This window comes from Stegostoma tigrinum, chromosome 14 (assembly GCF_030684315.1).
Source record: "Stegostoma tigrinum isolate sSteTig4 chromosome 14, sSteTig4.hap1, whole genome shotgun sequence".
NCBI lineage: Eukaryota > Metazoa > Chordata > Chondrichthyes > Orectolobiformes > Stegostomatidae > Stegostoma > Stegostoma tigrinum.
Genome location: NC_081367.1, coordinates 5,876,956 through 5,895,007, shown reverse-complemented (window position 1 = coordinate 5,895,007; position 18,052 = coordinate 5,876,956).

Below are 18,052 nucleotides of genomic sequence, written 5' to 3'. Positions count from 1 at the left end.
TTTTGGGAACTTGCCATGTGCAAATTTGTCGTGATGTTGCCTATATTATAACAGTGGCTATACCCCAAAATAATTCTTAATTGGTTGGAATTAATTTAAAAAATTACAAGCTCCTTATCTTTCCCTTTCCTTTGTTTCAACACTTTCAAAATGTGAGACAAAAGCTCAGCCGTTAATGCCAAAGCTGTCTGTGTGACTTCCCCATTAAACTATTGATAGAGTATGTGTAGCTTTAACAAAACAGAAAAAAAAATGAGTCTCAAGAATAAATATTTAAATGGGTTTTCTGGTAGGACCATGCTGTTGCTGCTCTTCAAAAAGTGAAATTGTTTTACTCACTTCAGCACTAATTCGCCACTTAACTCTCCATCTCAGGCAAGGTAAAATAGTAGTGGATGCATTTTTGTGGTGCAGAGATAGTGCCCTTACCTATGAGTTTGAAGACCTGGGTTCAAGTCCCATCTGCTCCAGACATGTGTAATACAACCTCTGACAGGGTGCCTAGAAAATATCTAAAACCACAGTTGACATAATAGAGACAGAATTGTGCAGGAGCAGATCACACCAATTTCTCCAGCTCACTTAGGTGCAGGCCAGCTGGAACAAGTCCGTATTTGTCAAGGTCAGGTTATTAATCTTGGCCTAACATACACAAGGTTCTGGCAGAAACTTGCAGCTAAAAACAGGGACAGGAAGACAACAAATTGTGTCCTGCCTTGAGAAACTCTCAACAGTACGAAGGCAACCTGAAAGAAGCAAGTTTCCCTGGTCAGAAAACAAATCAAGAAAAATCACTCAAAAATCTTTCTAACATTGAAAATAAGATGCAATTGGCACAGGAGTGGGGATTATTTAGATCCTCTGACCTGTTTTACCATTCAATTGGCTTATGGTTAATCCGTAGTTTGCTCCAAATTACTTGACATTTTTGCCTAACAAAAGTCTATTGATTTTATAATCTTGGAAGATTCATTTGTTCCCCTGCAGCACCATGTTTTAATGGAGAAATTTTTAAGATTTCCTTTGAGTTAAAAAAAAGCAACCTGATTTCACTCGTGAATGGTCTGGCTCAAATTTTAAGGTTGTTTCCCCATGTTGTAGATTCTCCTGTCAGAGAACATAAGTTTCTGTCAGTCTATCCCAGCAATTTTTTAAAATATATTAGTTACCCAGGGATATGGGCTGAATGGCCTCCTTTCAGGCTGTAGGTTTTTATATATTATTCTGATCACCTCTCAACTTTGTAAACCCAGGGGTTATAAACCAGATTCGTGCACTTGATTCTCAATTGCACCATTTAAGGCCCAGCATCATCTTGATAAATCTGTGCTGTACCCCGCTAAGGTCAGTTTATTCTTGCTTAAATGTGGTACTCCAACTAGAATCCAACCCAAATAATTAACTACACAACCGTGTTTGAGTTAATGCTAGAGCAAAGAAATGGTAAACATTGTATCAGAGATAATAGGAGCCGCAGATACTGGAGAATCTGAGATAACAAGGTGTAGAGCTGGATGAACACAGCAGGCCAAGCAGCATCAGAGAAGCAGGAAAGCTAGGCCTGCTGTGTTCATCCAGCTCTACACCTTGTGAAATGGTAAACATTGTTGAGTTGAAATTGGAAGAGGAAGAGGAATCAGTTAGAAATCCTAAACTCACTTGTCTCCATCAGTATGAGTGTGATGGGGGCATTGCATCCCATTGTAAATGTGAAGAGAAGGACTAACTGTTCATCTGAGATCCCAATTATCTAAAGCTATCGCAACAAGGAGACTAGATAGCCAGACCACCTCTCAGTTAGAGAACCATAGTAAGGTTACAACACAGAATGAGTTTCTTTTAAATTTGTTCATAGGGTGTGGGCTAGTCCAACACTTATTTCCCGTCCCTAATTGCCCTGGAGAAGGTGGTAGTAAATCATTGCAGTCCTAGGATTGTAGGGCTACCCACTGCACCATTAAGAGGAGTTCCAGGATTTTGACCCAGCTAAAGTGAAGGAGCAGTGATATATTTCCAAGTCAGGATGGTCTGTGCCTTGGAGGGGAACTTAAGGTGGCATTGTTCACATGTATCTGCTGCCTTTCTACTGGGTGATAGGTCATGAGTTTGGAAGGTTTGAGAAGAGCCTTTGTGAATTGCTGCATTGCATCTTATGGAAGATACACACTCCTGCCATTGATCATCACATACAATCCTCTGTAAGATTACTCAGCTTGTCCTACTCTTCTTTTTCTCTGTGGCCCTGTAGACAATTATTCCAATTCCCTTTTGAGAATGATTTAGCTTACCTCCACCCCATTCTCAGGCAGTGTATTCTAGATGCTAACAACTCACAACATAAAAACATTTTACCACAAGTCACCACTGCTTGTTTTGCACCCCCTTCTCCCCCCTTACTTGAATTGTCGCCTGATTTTTGACTCTCTACCATTGGGAACAATTTCTTCTTTTCTATATTCAGTTGGGGCCCCTTCTGATTTTGAACAACTATCAAATCTCCTCTTAACCTTCACATTTCTAAAGAAAAAACTACCTTTCCTTCATTAATTTATCTTTGGAAGTGAAGTCTCCCATCTCAAGAACAATCCTCATGAACCTTTATCAAAATGTCCAGTAAAGGGCTGTAATAACGTGGTAAAATGCTTATTGTGAAGGGGTCTAATGGCTACCAAAAGAGGTAAATCTTTAATTTCATTTTGCCCGTTAAAAATAGGAGTTTTATTAATAACACAGCCCAGCTATAAGCAAGCTCACTTGGGCACTCAACATCTATATTATAATGGACTTCCCCTCTATCACTTTATAGCTCCTCTGCATTAACTTCAATCTACTATGTCTGCCCATTCCAACAGCTTGTCAATGTTCTTTTGAAGTGTATCATTAGCCTCTCACAGTTCACAATACTTACAAAGATTGATAATAACAATTCCGTTAGAAGCTGCCAGGACTCAAGCCTGTGGTCCATTTTGTACCTGTGGTTTCAAATTTAAACAAGAGTCACATTAAATCCTATGGAACACATGAAATCTCTCTCTCTTTCTCATCTTTCTTAGAATTAGGATGATGGTCCAAATGCAGAGTTGCACATCATGTGCCACAGATTTGGGTATGTACATTTGCTAAGTGGAAATGCCATAGGTCAGAGTTCACAGCAACCACTAGTTTTGGGGACATATACTCAGCAGTGTTGTCTCTGGCTGCATTCTTTTCACAAGTGTACAAGATAAAAGCAGCCAGCTACATCACAGCAGAATCACCAAACATGTCAAGCCATCTTATATAATAAACAAAATTAAATTTTTTATTACAGCATAATGCATACCTTGGAGTGACTCCAATTCAGTAATTTAACATTATTCTGAGACCGTCATCAATCACTGGTATGAAGAACCAGCAGAGACATCAGATTTGATTACAGCCTTGAAACGATTTAGTTGTATCATAGATGCAATGCTTTAATTATGCATTATGGCAGCAGCTATCCCATATCCTTGAAGGGTGGAAAATTCACAGTTTCTACATCACAGGACCAACTTCAAACCAGAAAATTGTTGGACTATTATAATAGACCTCAGTTATCTCTGCTTTTGGATTTTGTCAGAACACTTGAACCTCCAAGAATCCAGGATTCATTTTGGTTCATAATAAATTTTAATGAGTATGCATTTTTTTCATAACTTTCCATATTAGACATCTTTGGAACTGGTGTTTGCTAACAGCTCTCTCACTGAGAGCTCTTCTTTCTCAACTCAGAATGGGAAAAGGTTTCACGGGTGTTAGCATCTTTTTACCAAATTCATCAAAATGAATATTTACCGATCATGCCATTTTATTGTGATAATGTCCTAACCTCGTTGCATGATGAACTCCTCTGGGAAGTAATGGTAAACCAAAAGAAGAACAAGCATGCACAAGCCCAGATGGCGATGTTCAACCATGGAAAGGTTCAGCTGGTCTGGCAGCACGTGTGAAGAGAAATCAGGGTTAATGTTTCAGGTCTGGTGACCCTTCCTCAGAAATGATGGTAGCTAGGAAAATGTCGGTTTATATGCAGAAGATCAGGTGGGGGAAGGGGGTAGAGGGTAAGGAATAAACGATAGGTGGGGATAGAGCCCAAAGAGAGAGAAGAGCAGTTGGACAGACAAAGGGGTGGGTAACAATCTAGTTAGGAGGGTGAATAGCTATTAACGGAGTCTGTTAGTGATTAACAATAGGTAGTGGGTAAAGGCAGACTATGCGTGGGGTAGGGGGCTAGGACATTTGGTGAGTTTAGGCCCAAAAATTATTGAACTCAATATTGAGTCCAGAGGGCTGCAGGGTCCCCAAGTAGAAAATGAGGTGTTGTTCTTCCAGCTTGTGTTGAGCTTCACTGGAACACTGCAGCAAACCAGAGACAGAGATGATGGCCAGGGGAACAAGGTGGTGTGTTTAAAGTGGCAGGTAACTGGAAGCTCAGGGTCTTTTTTGTGAGCAGAACATAGATGTTCTGTGAAGTGGTCACCCAGTCTACGTTTTGTTTCCCTAGTGTAGAAGAGACCGCATTGTGAGCAGCGAATGCAGTAGGCTTGGTTGTGGGAAGTGGAGGTAAGGTGTTGCTTCACCTTGAACGTATGTTTTGTCCCCAACAGACACCTGGACAATGCATCCTTACACCCTGCTTCCTGTAAAGACTCCATTCCATTCTCCCAGCTCCTCTGGTTCCATCTCATATGTTCCAATGAGACCACCTTTGAGAAGGGAGCCTCTGAAATGTCCATCTTCTTCCTCAACAGAGGATTCCCCAGCCCAACCGGATCTGACCCATCTCCCACACTTCTGCCCTCAGCTCATTCTCTTCCCTCCCACAACAGCAATAGGGTTCCCGTTATTCTCACCTACCATCCCACCAGCATCCACATCCAGAAGATCATCAGACGCCATTTCCGCCACCTCCAGTGAGATGTCAGCACCAGACACACATTCCCCTTCACTTCCCTTGTCCACCTTCTGCAGGGACCATTCCTTTGGGACACCCTGGTCCACACTTCCTTCACTCCCAACATCCCCCACGTCCCCGTGGAACCTTCACCTGTAACCAGCAAAGGTGTAACATCTGCCCATTTACCTCCTGCCTCCCCAGTATCCAAGGGCCCAAACATACCTTCCAGGTGAAGCAGGACTTCACCTGCACTTCCCACAATCTAGCCTACTGCATTTGCTGCTCATAATGTGGTCTCCTCTACATCGGGGAAGCAAAGGGCTAGATGGATGGTCACTTCACAGAACATCTATGTTCTGCTCACAAAAAAGACCCTGAGCTTCCAGTTACCTGCCACTTTAAACACACCACCTTGTTCCCCTGGCCATCATCTCTGTCTCTGGTTTGCTGCAGTGTTCCAGTGAAGCTCAACACAAGCTGGAAGAACAACACTTCATTTTCTGCTTGGGGACCCTGCAGCCCTCCGGACTCAATATTGAGTTCAATAATTTTTGGGCCTAAACTCACCAAATGTCCTAGCCCCCTACCCCACGCATAGTCTGCCTTTACCCACTACCTATTGTTAATCACTAACAGACTCCGTTAATAGCTATTCACCCTCCTAACTAGATTGTTACCCACCCCTTTGTCTGTCCAACTGCTCTTCTCTCTCTTTGGGCTCTATCCCCACCTATCGTTTATTCCTTACCCTCTACCCCCTTCCCCCACCTGATCTTCTGCATATAAACTGACATTTTCCCAGCTACCATTATTTCTGAGGAAGGGTCACTGGACCCAAAAGGTTTACTCTGATTTCTCTTCACAGATGCTGCCTGACCTGCTGAGCTTTTCCAGCAATTTCTATCTTTGTTTCTGATTTACAGTATCTGCAGTTCATTAGTTTTAAGTTGTTCAACCATGTATGGCTTCACAACTAAGTTCACCTAACAGAAAGATTCACTGTTTAAATGCTTCTGACTCTGTGGAATTAACAGAGACTTTCTTCCCCAAGCTCAGCGCACGTGCCCACCATTGATTCTTCCACACCTTCCATTCAAGTCAAGAACCAAGGCTCAGATCTCTAATTATGTATGTCTATAACTCAGCAATAGTTTACACAGAGATAATAAGAACTGCAGGTATTGGAGTCAGAGATAACACAGTGTGGAGCTGGAACACAGCAGGCCAGGCGACATCAGAGGATCAGGGAAGTTTACACAGCTGTTTTCTTTTCACTTGGAACTGTGGCTTGTGGGTCCCTTGCAGTTCCTGTATCCTGAAACCCCACCCTTGCCCTAGTTCAGCTCATATTTCTGATATCTTTGATGTGCCCTCTGGGTTACACGGGTTTTACGAGTTGGAGAAACTTGTTTTAAAGGTTGTGCTGTCAGACTGGAAGCAATGTGGTTATTTGGGAAACCCTCTGGGCAAAACTCCAATGTGGGAGCTAACCCCAAGTTTGTTTTAAAGTACTTCACTATTCCCAAAATTTATATCTCAAATATCCATTAGCTCAAGACACAGGTACACAGACCTTTAAAAGTGGTGGGCAGATTCTGTCACCTCCAATTTTCTTCCTCAACTCTCCTCTGTCATTTAATAAGGTCATGGCTGATCTAACTGTAACCTCAAATCTACATTCCTGGTACCCCTGATAATCATACACCCTTTTCCTACCAAGAATCTATCACTATCTTAAATATATTTGAAGTCTCTGCTTCCATCCCTTAACACACTTTGCAAAAAAAAGTAAACCTCGGTTTTGATATTTTCATTGACCTGTATTATTTTTGATGGAATGCAAAGAGACACAGATTTCCATTATCTTTTATGCAATAACGTGAATGGCATAGCTCTAGTTTAGGGTTACGACCTTATGGTCTAGATACATCCACCAGGGCTGACAGACAGAAATACTTCTGACTCTGTGGAACTAACAAACAGAGACTTTCTTCCCCATGCTCAACACATGTGCCCACCAATGATTCTTCCACACCTATGTTTCTATCTTTCTAATCTTCCTCTTGAGGTAGCATGCTCGACCATTTGAAGTGTGGTATCACAATGAGACAGCTCCGCTGACAATGTTATTGTAAACTGTTTCCTAACTCTCTGGCCTTGACCCCACCTTGCACTCCAAGCACTCTACAAATTGAATTGATCAGTTCCTTTAATCACCCTAAACACCTCAACCAGATCAGTGCATTGAATGTAGGAGTTGGGAGGTCATGTTGCAGCTGAGTACAGGACATTGCTTAGGCCATTTTTGGAATACTGCATGTAGTTGTGGTTTTCCTGCTATACAAAAGACGTTGCGAAACTTGAAAGGGTTCAGAAAAGGTTTACAACGATGTTGGCAGGGTTGGAAGGTTTGAGCTATAGGGGAAGGCTGAATAGGCTGGAGCGATTTTTCCTGGAGCATCAGAGGCCAAGGGGTGACATTATAGAGGTTTATAAAACCATGAGGGACATGGATAGGGTAAATAGGCAAGGTCATTTCCTCAGGGTGGGGGAGTCCAAAATCGAGGGCATAGGTTTAGCGTGAGAGCAGAAAGATTTAAAAGGGACCTAAGGAGCAACATTTCCATACAGAGGGTAGTGCATGTATGGAATGAGCTGCCAGAGGAAGTGGTGGAGGCTGGTACAAATGTAACATTTAAAAGGCATCTGGATGGGTATATGAATAGGAAGTGTTTAGAGGGATATGGGCCAAATGCTGGAAAATGGGACTAGATTTAGGATATCTGGTTGGATAGATGAGTTGGACCAAAGGGCCTGTTTCTGTGCTGTATATCTCTATGACCCTATGAGCTGTAATCCTCCACAAGGGCACTCTGGACACATTTATCTACCCTGTCATCATAATGTAACCATTTTAGCCACAGTATCATTCTGCTGAATCTAGATAGCACTGTCAAGGCAGTTATGTCCTTCCTGACATAAGGTCATGCCCAGAAAGGAATGAACAACCTTGAGATGAAAGGTCTGGAATGGAAATTGTCAAAAAAGGGATTAAAAAGAGAGCACTTGGGATTTCCTCAGGGCAGGTCACTGAAGAATGAGACCTGAGTAAAACAAATAAAGATTAAACACTCACTTTGAGGAACAGAAATGTAATCTCTCCCCCAACCTCATACTGCTTCATTTCCCCAGATAATCTAGACTTGTCTTGAAATTCAACTTTGAAACTAATCAAACTCTTAAACTCTTTTAATAGCGTTGGAAAATTCACATAATATACTGCCCTGATAAAGGATATAGAATTGTTAACACATTTCCTTTGAAAGATAATCAAATCTAGGCAGCTGATAAAAGTGAAGTGCTCGACCCTGCACATTGAAGTGAGTGATCCTTTGATAAGCAGAAGATTGATGTTTCTCCAACATAGCATGTCACAATTTACAGTGCCACTTGAGTCACCCTCAGTGGATTCTAATATTTCTGAGAAGTAGAAAAATACACTTGTGTCTATGGAGCAAGGGAGGAGTTAGCTTCATGGCACTTGAGAATGGGGTAAAAAAAAGAGTATTAAAAATATTCTTCAAAAACATTGATCAGAAAAATTTATTGTCCCTGGTATTTGAATGCAAAAATCAAGAATGACATTCCAGCTCAATATTAAGGGAGTACAACACTGTTGGAGGTGCCTTTTTCAGATGACACCGTAAGCTTAAGAAGCATTCTTTTATTCAGTGGTCCAACAGATCTGACGACACTTCTTCAAAGTACAGCAGAAGAGTTATCCCAGCACCTGAGCCAACATACAAATATCAATCCACATCAGATTATCTGGTCATTATCTCATTGTTTGTTGGGCAGTTCCTGTGTGCAAATTGGCTGTCGTCTTCTCTATATTATAACAATGACTAAACTTCAAAAGTACTTGATTGACTGTAACACACTTTGAGACATTGGTTGAAGATCATAAAGAAACAAGAATTTATCTTTATCTGCAAATAAATATTCTACGTCCTTAAGCTGACTCTACCTCTGCAGGACTATCAAAAAATCCATAACTCCAAAGCCTGAACTACATAGTTTCCTTCTCTCACACTGTTCTATCTGTGCTCACCAATCCGTGGCCAGTGACCTGCCCTCTGAATCTTTGTCCTCATATTATTTTTATTTGTATTAGAATCCTTGTTGATTTTTCATATTTTAATTTATGAATTTTTATCAATTTTCGTTCAAAGCTGTCAACTGAGAACTGTGATATGAAGATGAGCCTTGGACTGTGAGCAGCAGCCAGATAGTTGCAGGTTGATTCTTGATCAAAAGGATTCCATAGACGTTTCACCGCTGGGGAGAGCAGTGTGTTTAACCAGACACCAGATACTTGGCATTATCAAGGTCAGTACCCGGGAACTGGTTCCAGCACATCTCGGAGACATCTTACAGAGGAGCACTTGTTAGAGGTTGAATGGCAACTTCGTGGGGAGATGATCAGTCTGACAGAGGGAGGCCAGAGTTTTGAACTGGGTTCGGACTGTGTTTGTTGGGAGGAGGACTTTGATGCTACAGCATGAAGTTTTGAAAGCTCCCTGCCTAACCTCCCATTCTCAGCTATTGAAAGTTCAGAGAATAGAAACTAAATTATAAGTATCACTGACTTCCTCTGAGGGAAAAAGAAAGGTGGCCCTGATCAACATCTTCATGAAATTAATCAAGAAAGAATCATCCAAGCAAGTGGAATATGCATGGTGAAAACCACTTAAGTAATTTGACTACAGAGCCATAGAATCACACAGCGTGGAAACAGACCCTTGGTTCAACTTATCCATGCTGACCAAGTTCCCCAAACTAAACTAGTCCTATTTGCCTGCATCTGGCCCATATTCCTTTAAACTTTTTCTATGCATGTACCTGTCTAAATGACTTTTAAATGTTGAAACTGTACCTGCACCTAGCATTTCCTCAGGCAATACATTCCCTATACCGACGGCTGTCAGGTCATCCTCCCGGTGTTTAGGGCCAGTGGCATTGGCAGCGGGGTCATTCTCCTAGGGTTCGGGGTCTTTCGCAGCGAGGTCACTCTCCCACCGTTCGGGGCCTGTCGCAGCGAGGTCACTGTCCCACCGTTTGGGGCCTGTCGCAGCGAGGTCACTGTCCCATCGTTCAGGGCCTGTCGCAGCGAGGTCACTGTCCCACCGTTTGGGGCCTGTCGCAGCGAGGTCACTGTCCCACCGTTTGGGGCCTGTCGCAGCGAGGTCACTGTCCCATCGTTCGGGGCCTGTCGCAGCGAGGTCACTGTCCCATCATTCGGGGCCTGTCGCAGCGAGGTCATTGTCCCATCGTTCGGGGCCTGTCGCAGCGAGGTCACTGTCCCACCGTTTGGGGCCTGTCGCAGCGAGGTCACTGTCCCACCGTTTGGGGCCTGTCGCAGCGAGGTCACTGTCCCACCGTTTGGGGCCTGTCGCAGCGAGGTCACTGTCCCACCGTTTGGGGCCTGTCGCAGCGAGGTCACTGTCCCACCGTTTGGGGCCTGTCGCAGCGAGGTCACTGTCCCACCGTTTGGGGCCTGTCGCAGCGAGGTCACTGTCCCACCGTTTGGGGCCTGTCGCAGCGAGGTCACTGTCCCACCGTTTGGGGCCTGTCGCAGCGAGGTCATTGTCCCATCGTTCGGGGCCTGTCGCAGCGAGGTCATTGTCCCATCGTTCGGGGCCTGTCGCAGCGAGGTCACTGTCCCACCGTTTGGGGCCTGTCACAACAAGATCATTCTCCCATCCTTCAGGGCTGGTGCCAGCAAAACTCCTGCAGCGATCGGGATGGTGGGACCAGGAAGGTAACATCTGCAGCTGAAGTCGGACTGGTGGCTTAGCACCGGCCTGGCCTGGTAACAGAGCCTGGGACTCTTGGTTGCGGGGTGAGTGTGGGTACAGTGGTGTCAGGAAAGTGGGCCTAGTGGTGAAGAGATAGTGTCTGAGATGGGGTGACTCCTACATTGGTGAGTCTGGTGCAGGCAGCAGTGAGGTGGTGGCGGTCTCCCTTAAGGCTAGGTGCCAGCGTGGACTGGGATGGAAAGACTGAACTCTGAACTTCTTACCTCTTTATTTTTCTAACTTTTTTCTCTAATGCTGGACTATTTATTTCTTCAATTTTCTAATTTCTTTCGTTGCCTAAGAATTTGATGTTGAGAATTTGTACCGAGGTACCTTTGTACCTGAGAAAGTGCTGTAATGCAGCAACTGTAAACAATTCACTGCTATCATTTGAGTATGTGGCAATAAAGCGAATTCAATTCAATATACAAACCGCCCTCTGTGTGAAAACCAAGAGAACTGTGCATGCTGTAAATCAGGACAAAAACAGAAGTTGCTGGAAAAGCTCAGGAGGTCTGGCAGCATTTGTGAAGAGAAATCAGAGTTAATGTTTCAGGTCCAGTGATGGGCTCGGGTTCTGAGGAAGAGTCACCAGACCCAAAACATTAACTCTAATTTCTCTTCACAGATGCTGCCAGACCTCCTGAGCTTTTCCAACCACCTAGCTATGTGAAAATGTTGCCCTCGGGTCTCTTTTAAATCTTTCTCCTCTCACCTTAAAAATATGCCCTCTAATTTTGAACTCTCTTAGCCTAGGAAAAAGATGTTTGCTATCTGTCTTATATATGCTCCTCATGATTTTGTAAAGATCCTACACTCCAGTAAAAAAAATGTCCCTGCCGACCCAGCCTCTCGTTTTACCTCAAACCCTCCCATCAATCCCTGCAACATCCTTGTAAATCTTTTCTGAACTGCCTCCACGTTAATAATATCATTCCTATAGCGGGTTGACCAGAACTGTAGACAGTACTCCAAAAATAGCTTCACTGACATCCTGTACAACCACAACATGACATCCCAAATCCTATACTCAATGGTCTGAGCAACGAAGGCAAGCATGCTAAATATATTCTTGACCATCCTGTCCACATGTGACACAGCTTTCAAGGAAATATGTTTCCTTTCATTATTAATCTCTAAATCAGCCTGTTTTTGTGTGAATAGGGCTGAAAACAAATGTTATTGAATTTAAACATAGACATCAATTACATTAATTGATTGTATAATTTTGCTCTACTAAAGTTACTGTATTGTTAGTAAATTGCTGAGTCTTTTTGAGGAAGGATGCTCTTGCTCTCGAGGGAGCGCAGCGAAGGTTTACCAGGCTGATTCTGGGGATGGCGGGTCTGGTTTATGAGGAGAGATTGATTAGATTGGGATTGTATTTGCTAAAGTTCAGATGAACAAGGGCGGGGGAGGGGAGGATCTCATAGAGGCTTATAAAATTCTAACAGGACTGGACCGAGTAGATGCAGGGAGGATGTTTCTGATGGTGGGTGTGTCCAGAACCAGAGGTCACAGTCTGAGGATTTGAGGTAGATGATTTAGGACAGAGATGAGGAGACATTTCTTCACCCAGAGTGGTGAGCCAGTGGAATTCAATTACCACAGGAAATAGTTGATGTTGAAACATTAAATGTATTCAAGAGGCAACTAGCTATAGCACTTGGGGTGAATGGGATCAAAGGTTATGGGGAGAAAGCAGGATTAGGCTGTTGAGTTAGACAATCAGCCATGATGGTAAAGAATGGTAGAGTAGGCTCGAAGGACTGAATGGCCTCCTCTTGTTCCTATCTTCTAAGTTTCTATGCTTTGTCTAAGCCACAAACCAGTGTCGAAATTGATTATTCACAGAATCTGGGATTGGTTATTCAAAAAAGTCTGGTGAAGAACCATTGGGATTAATTTTGATAGTCCTTGAAGGCTTTAATTTTACTGTGTTGCAACCACAGATGTAGAAAGGCTGATTTGGTTTGGTTGTCTGTCTCCTTGTCATAACACTTGAGTAAAGGATTCCAGCCATATTAGCATCAGTCAGGCCTCATGGACATGGTAATTCATCATTGTTGGAACCTGATTATTAACCCTGATCTTAGAGTGTCAAAAACTGCTCTGCTATGAACCTATCACCAATTGCACATACAGCTTCCAAATCTTAAGGAATTAAAGTTTAACCTGCAAGAAGTGCATGAGAAAAATTGTAAGGAGTTAAAAACTAGTCTTGCACAATTATTTTGTTTGCTATAACTTGTAAAACTATTAGCCCTTTGGGAAAATATGCTTTTTGACTGATTATCAGGAATTAATCAATCAGGAGTATTTTGTTTTTAAATTAATTCACAGGAGGTGGGTGTTATAGTGATTGCAATGAGGTCAGCCAGGTGGACCTCACAGAATAGGAGTTTCATGATTGAGGCTGTTAACCTGGTCCATTCAGGGAGCCCTGGCTAACAGATACCAACAGGAGTGTCAAGGGCTCTGTTCACTCTGAGAGAGCTAGATCAGCATCAAGGACTCTACATGTGTAAATAAAGGGTGACTTAGTGATGGGGTACCAGCCTCTGCAAGGTTATGTCAGGTGTCACTGAAGCATTTATTGCCCTTCCCTAGTTGCCCCTTGAGAAAGTGGGGGTGAGCTGCCTTCTTGAACCACTGCAGTCCAACCGCTGTGGGTTGACCCACACTGCCCTTAGGGAGGAAATTCTTGGATTTTGACCCAGCAACAGTGAAGGAATGGCAATATATTTCCAAGTTGGGGTAGTGTGTGGCTTGGAGGGGAACTTGCAAGTGGTGGTTTTCCCATGTATCTGATGCCCTTGCTCTTCTAGATGGAAGTGGTCATGGATATGGAAGGGGCTGTCTAGGAATTGTTGCAAATTTCTTCAGTGCTTCTTATAGATAGTACACACTGCTGCTACTGAGCTTCAGTGGTAGATGGAGTGAATGTTTGAGGATGTGGTGCCAATCAAGTGGGCTGCTTTGTCCTGGATGATGTCGAAGGTCTTGAGTATTTATGCAGCCGCACCCATCCAGGCAAGTGGGGAGTATTCCATCACATTCCTGACTTGTGCCTTGTAGATAAGGGACAGGCTTTGGGAATAAGGAGGTGAATTAATTGCTGCAGTTTTCCTAGCCTCTGACCTGCTCTTGTGGCCACTTTATTTATTTGACTCGTTTAGTTTCTGCTTAATGCTAACTCCCCAGGCCGCTGGTAGTTGGAGATTCAGTAATAAGATTATCACTTGTTAGAGATAGTCATTGTCTGGCATTTGTTGAGATGCAAGTGGTACTTGACATTTGTCAGCGCAAGCCTAGATACTGTCCAGATCTTGCTGGTTTTGGAAAAGGCCACCTTCAATATTGTGAATGGTGCTGAACATTGTGCAATCATTGGCAAACATTCCCACTTCTGACCTTACGGTGGAGGGAAGGTCATTGATGAAACAGCTGAATTTGGTTGGGCCCAGGATACCAACCTAAGGAACTCCAGCAGAGACATCCTGGAGTTGAGATGACTGACCTCCAATAACCACGAACATTTTCCTATGTGCCAGATATTATTGGACCAAGGCTGTAATGAGATCAATAGCTGAGTGGCCCTAGGCATCACTGAGCAGGTGCTGCTTGATAGCACTGTTACTAATACCTTCGATTATTTTACTGAAGATTGAGAGCAGACGCTCTCTCTCCCTCACACGGATACACATGTGAATCTGTGAGGTGAATGGGTATTTGGAGGTACATTGTATTTTGTTCAAAAAGTGCACAGTTTATAGACAGTAAGTCAATGCGGCATTTTATAAATTCCTATTTTAGAAATAAAACCAGTCTGACTCCAAACCAAAACACAGATTCTAAACAAGGCTTCATACCAAACATTTCAGGCCTAGACCCCAGAAACATCAGCTTCTGTGCTCCTAAGATTCACCCAGCTCCACACTTGGTTATCTCGGATTCCCCAGCATCTGCAGTTCCCGTTATCTCACACCTAACATTGTCTGACCTTAAACATCACCTTTTATTTACAGTGATAGAACCTTTAGTTGTTTCAGGACAGTGATTTGAAAGGAAATAGGGGGTTTACATATACATATTAATCAATTAAAACCTCCTCACTGATTAAACATTTAACAGCATCTTTGGTTTGTTGAATATATCTTAATCAGTGGTCGTGACCCTTTGATCTTTTACTTATAAATTCTGTGTCTAATACAACCTCTCTCACTAACACTTGAAGGAGGAGCAAGGTTCCAAAAGCTTGTGATTTCAAAGAAACCCATTGGACTGTAACCTGGTGTCGTGTGTTTTCTGACCTTGTTCCATGCCAGTCCAACACCGGCAGCTCCACATAACAGCGAGTCTGAGACATTGTAACGACTGATTCTGTGAGTATGACCATGTCAGGGTGTTGCTTGTCAGGCTAGTCTAGGAAACAGCTCTCCCAATTTCAGTACTAACTCCTAAATGTTAGCAAGAAGGACTTTGTAGGATTGACAGGGCTGTTTTTGTCATAGTCATTTATGTGGTTTAGTCCACTTTCATTCATTTTTTGATATTTTCTAGCTGTTGGTACAATTGAGTGACTTGCTAGGCTAATTCGGAGGACAGTTAAAAGTCAACCATATTGGACTTGGAGTCAGATGTTGGCCAGACCAGCTGAGGACAACAGATCTCCTTCCTGAGTTAGGTCCTTTTAAACAATTAACAATAGTTTTGTGGTCATCATTAGATTTGTGTTTCCAGATTTTAAACAAACTCAAATTCTATCGTAAGCCTTGATGGGATTCAAATCTGGGGCCGTAGGTAGGATATCAATTCATTGGACATACAGCACAAACAAAGGGCCATTTGGCCCAAAAGCTCACATTAGAATTATACTGCCCTTGAGATTCTTCCATCTTTGCTCGTCTAAATCCATTAGTACAATCGTTGATTCCATCTCCAAGCGCTTGTTTAGTCTTCTCTCAAGTACAACTATACAATTTACTGTAATCACGCCCATGCTAACAAGTTCTTACCAGTCCTAGGGTAAAGAAGGTTCTTCTGAATAGCTGATTTGAATATTCTCTTACATTCGTGGCATCTGGTTATGCTCTTCCCAACAAGAGAGAATGTTCTCTTTGCACCCACCCTACTAAAACTTTTCAGAATTTTGAAGACCATGCTTAGGTCAACCCTCAGCTTTGTTTTTCTTCCAAAAGCAATTCAGCTTGTCATAGACTCAGAGTCATGCAACACAGAAACAGATCCTTCAATCCAACCAGTCCATGCCGAACATAATCCCAAACTAAAAACTTGGCCCAACTGCCTGTTCCTGTCCCATATCCCTCAACCTTTCCTATTTATATAGCTATCCAGATGTCTTTTAAATGTTGTAATTGCATCCGCATCCACCACTTCCTCAGGAAGTTCATTCCACACATGAACCACACTCTGTGTAAAAAATTTGCCTCGTCTTTTTTTTAAAATCTCTCTCCTCTCACCGTAGAAATGTGCTGCCTATTCTTGAAATCCCACATGCTATGGAAAAGACAACTACCATTAACTCTATCTTTACCTCTCATTATTTTATAAACTTCTATCAGGTCACCACTCAACCTCCTACACTCCAGTGAAAGAAGGCCCAGCCTATCAGTCTTTCTTTATAACTCAAGCCTTCCATACCCAACATCATTTTGGTAAATCTCTTCTGAACCCTCTCCAGCTTGATAATATCCTTTCTATAAATGGGCAACCCAAAACTGGACACTGTATTCCAGAAGAGGCCTCACCAACATCTTGTACAGCCTCAACATAACGTCCCAACTCCTACACTCAAAGGACTAAGCAATGAAGGCAAGTGTGCTAATCACTTTTTTAACCATCCTGTCTATATATAATGCAAACTTCAAAGAATTATGTACCTGCACCCCTAGGTCCCTCTGTTCTATAACACTACCCAAGGCCCTACCATTAATTGTACAAGCCCCACCCTTGTTTGTTGTACCAAAATGCATTTATCCAGACGGAACTCCATCTGCCATTTTTCTGTTCATGGACCCATTTGATCAAGACACCGTTGTAATCTTAGAAAACCTTCTTTATTGTCTACGATGCCACCAATTTTGGTGTCATCCACAAACTTACTAGCCATGCCTTCTATATTCTCATCGAAACCATTTATATAAAATGACAAACAAAAGAGGACCCAGAACTGATTCCTGTGGAACACTGCTGGTTACAGGCCTCCAGTCCGAAAAGCAACCCTCTACATTACACTCTGTCTCCTGCTGTTAAGCTGATTATGTATCTAATTGGCAAGCTCACCCTGAATCCCACGTGACCCAACTTTACCAATTAGTTTATCATGCGGAACCTTTACTAAAATCCAAATAATGTCTACTGCTCTGCAATTATCAATTTTTTTGGTAATTTCTTCAAAAATTCAATCAAGTTTGTCAGATACGATTTGCCTCACACACAACCATGCTAACTATCCCTAATCAGTGAGTTTTGAGAAGATTCGTATCCTTAATCAATTTTTGCCTCTCTAAATGTCCATAAATCTTATCTTTTATAATCACCTCCAACAATTTACCACTAGTGAAGTCAGACTCACTGGTCTATAGTTCCCTGGCTTCTTACAACCTTTCTTAAACAAAGGTATAACATTAGCCACCCTCCAGTCATCAGGTACCTCGTAGTTATAGGTGATGCAAATATTTCTGCAAAGGGTCTTTCATTTCATCCCTTACTTCCTGCAATGTTCTGGGATACATTAGATCAGGTCCCGAGGATTTACTGCCCTTTATATTCTCTAAGACCTCCTAAATTTTCTCTTCTGTCGTGCATTGTTTTTTTTTAAAAATTCATTGTTTATTTCTTTGACTTCTCTGGACTCCATTTCTTTCTCCACAGTAAATACTGATACAAAATATTCAATCAGTATCTATCCCATCTCCTGGGGTTCAACACAAAGATGACCTCCTTGGTCTTTAAGAGGCCTTACCCACTCTCTAGTTACCCTCTTGCTCTTTGGATTGTCCTTAACCATATTGGCCAATGTTATCTAATACCAGACACATATTCCCCTTCCCTCCCTTGTCCGCCTTCCACAGGCACCGTTCCCTCCAGGACACCCTGGTCCATCATTTCTTCACCGTCAACACCTCCCCACAGCCCTACGGCACCTTCCCCTGTAATCGGCGAAGGTGCAACACCTACCCATTTACCTCCTCCCTCCCCAGTATCCAAGGGCCCCATACCTTCCAGGTGAAGCAACACTTCACCTGCACTT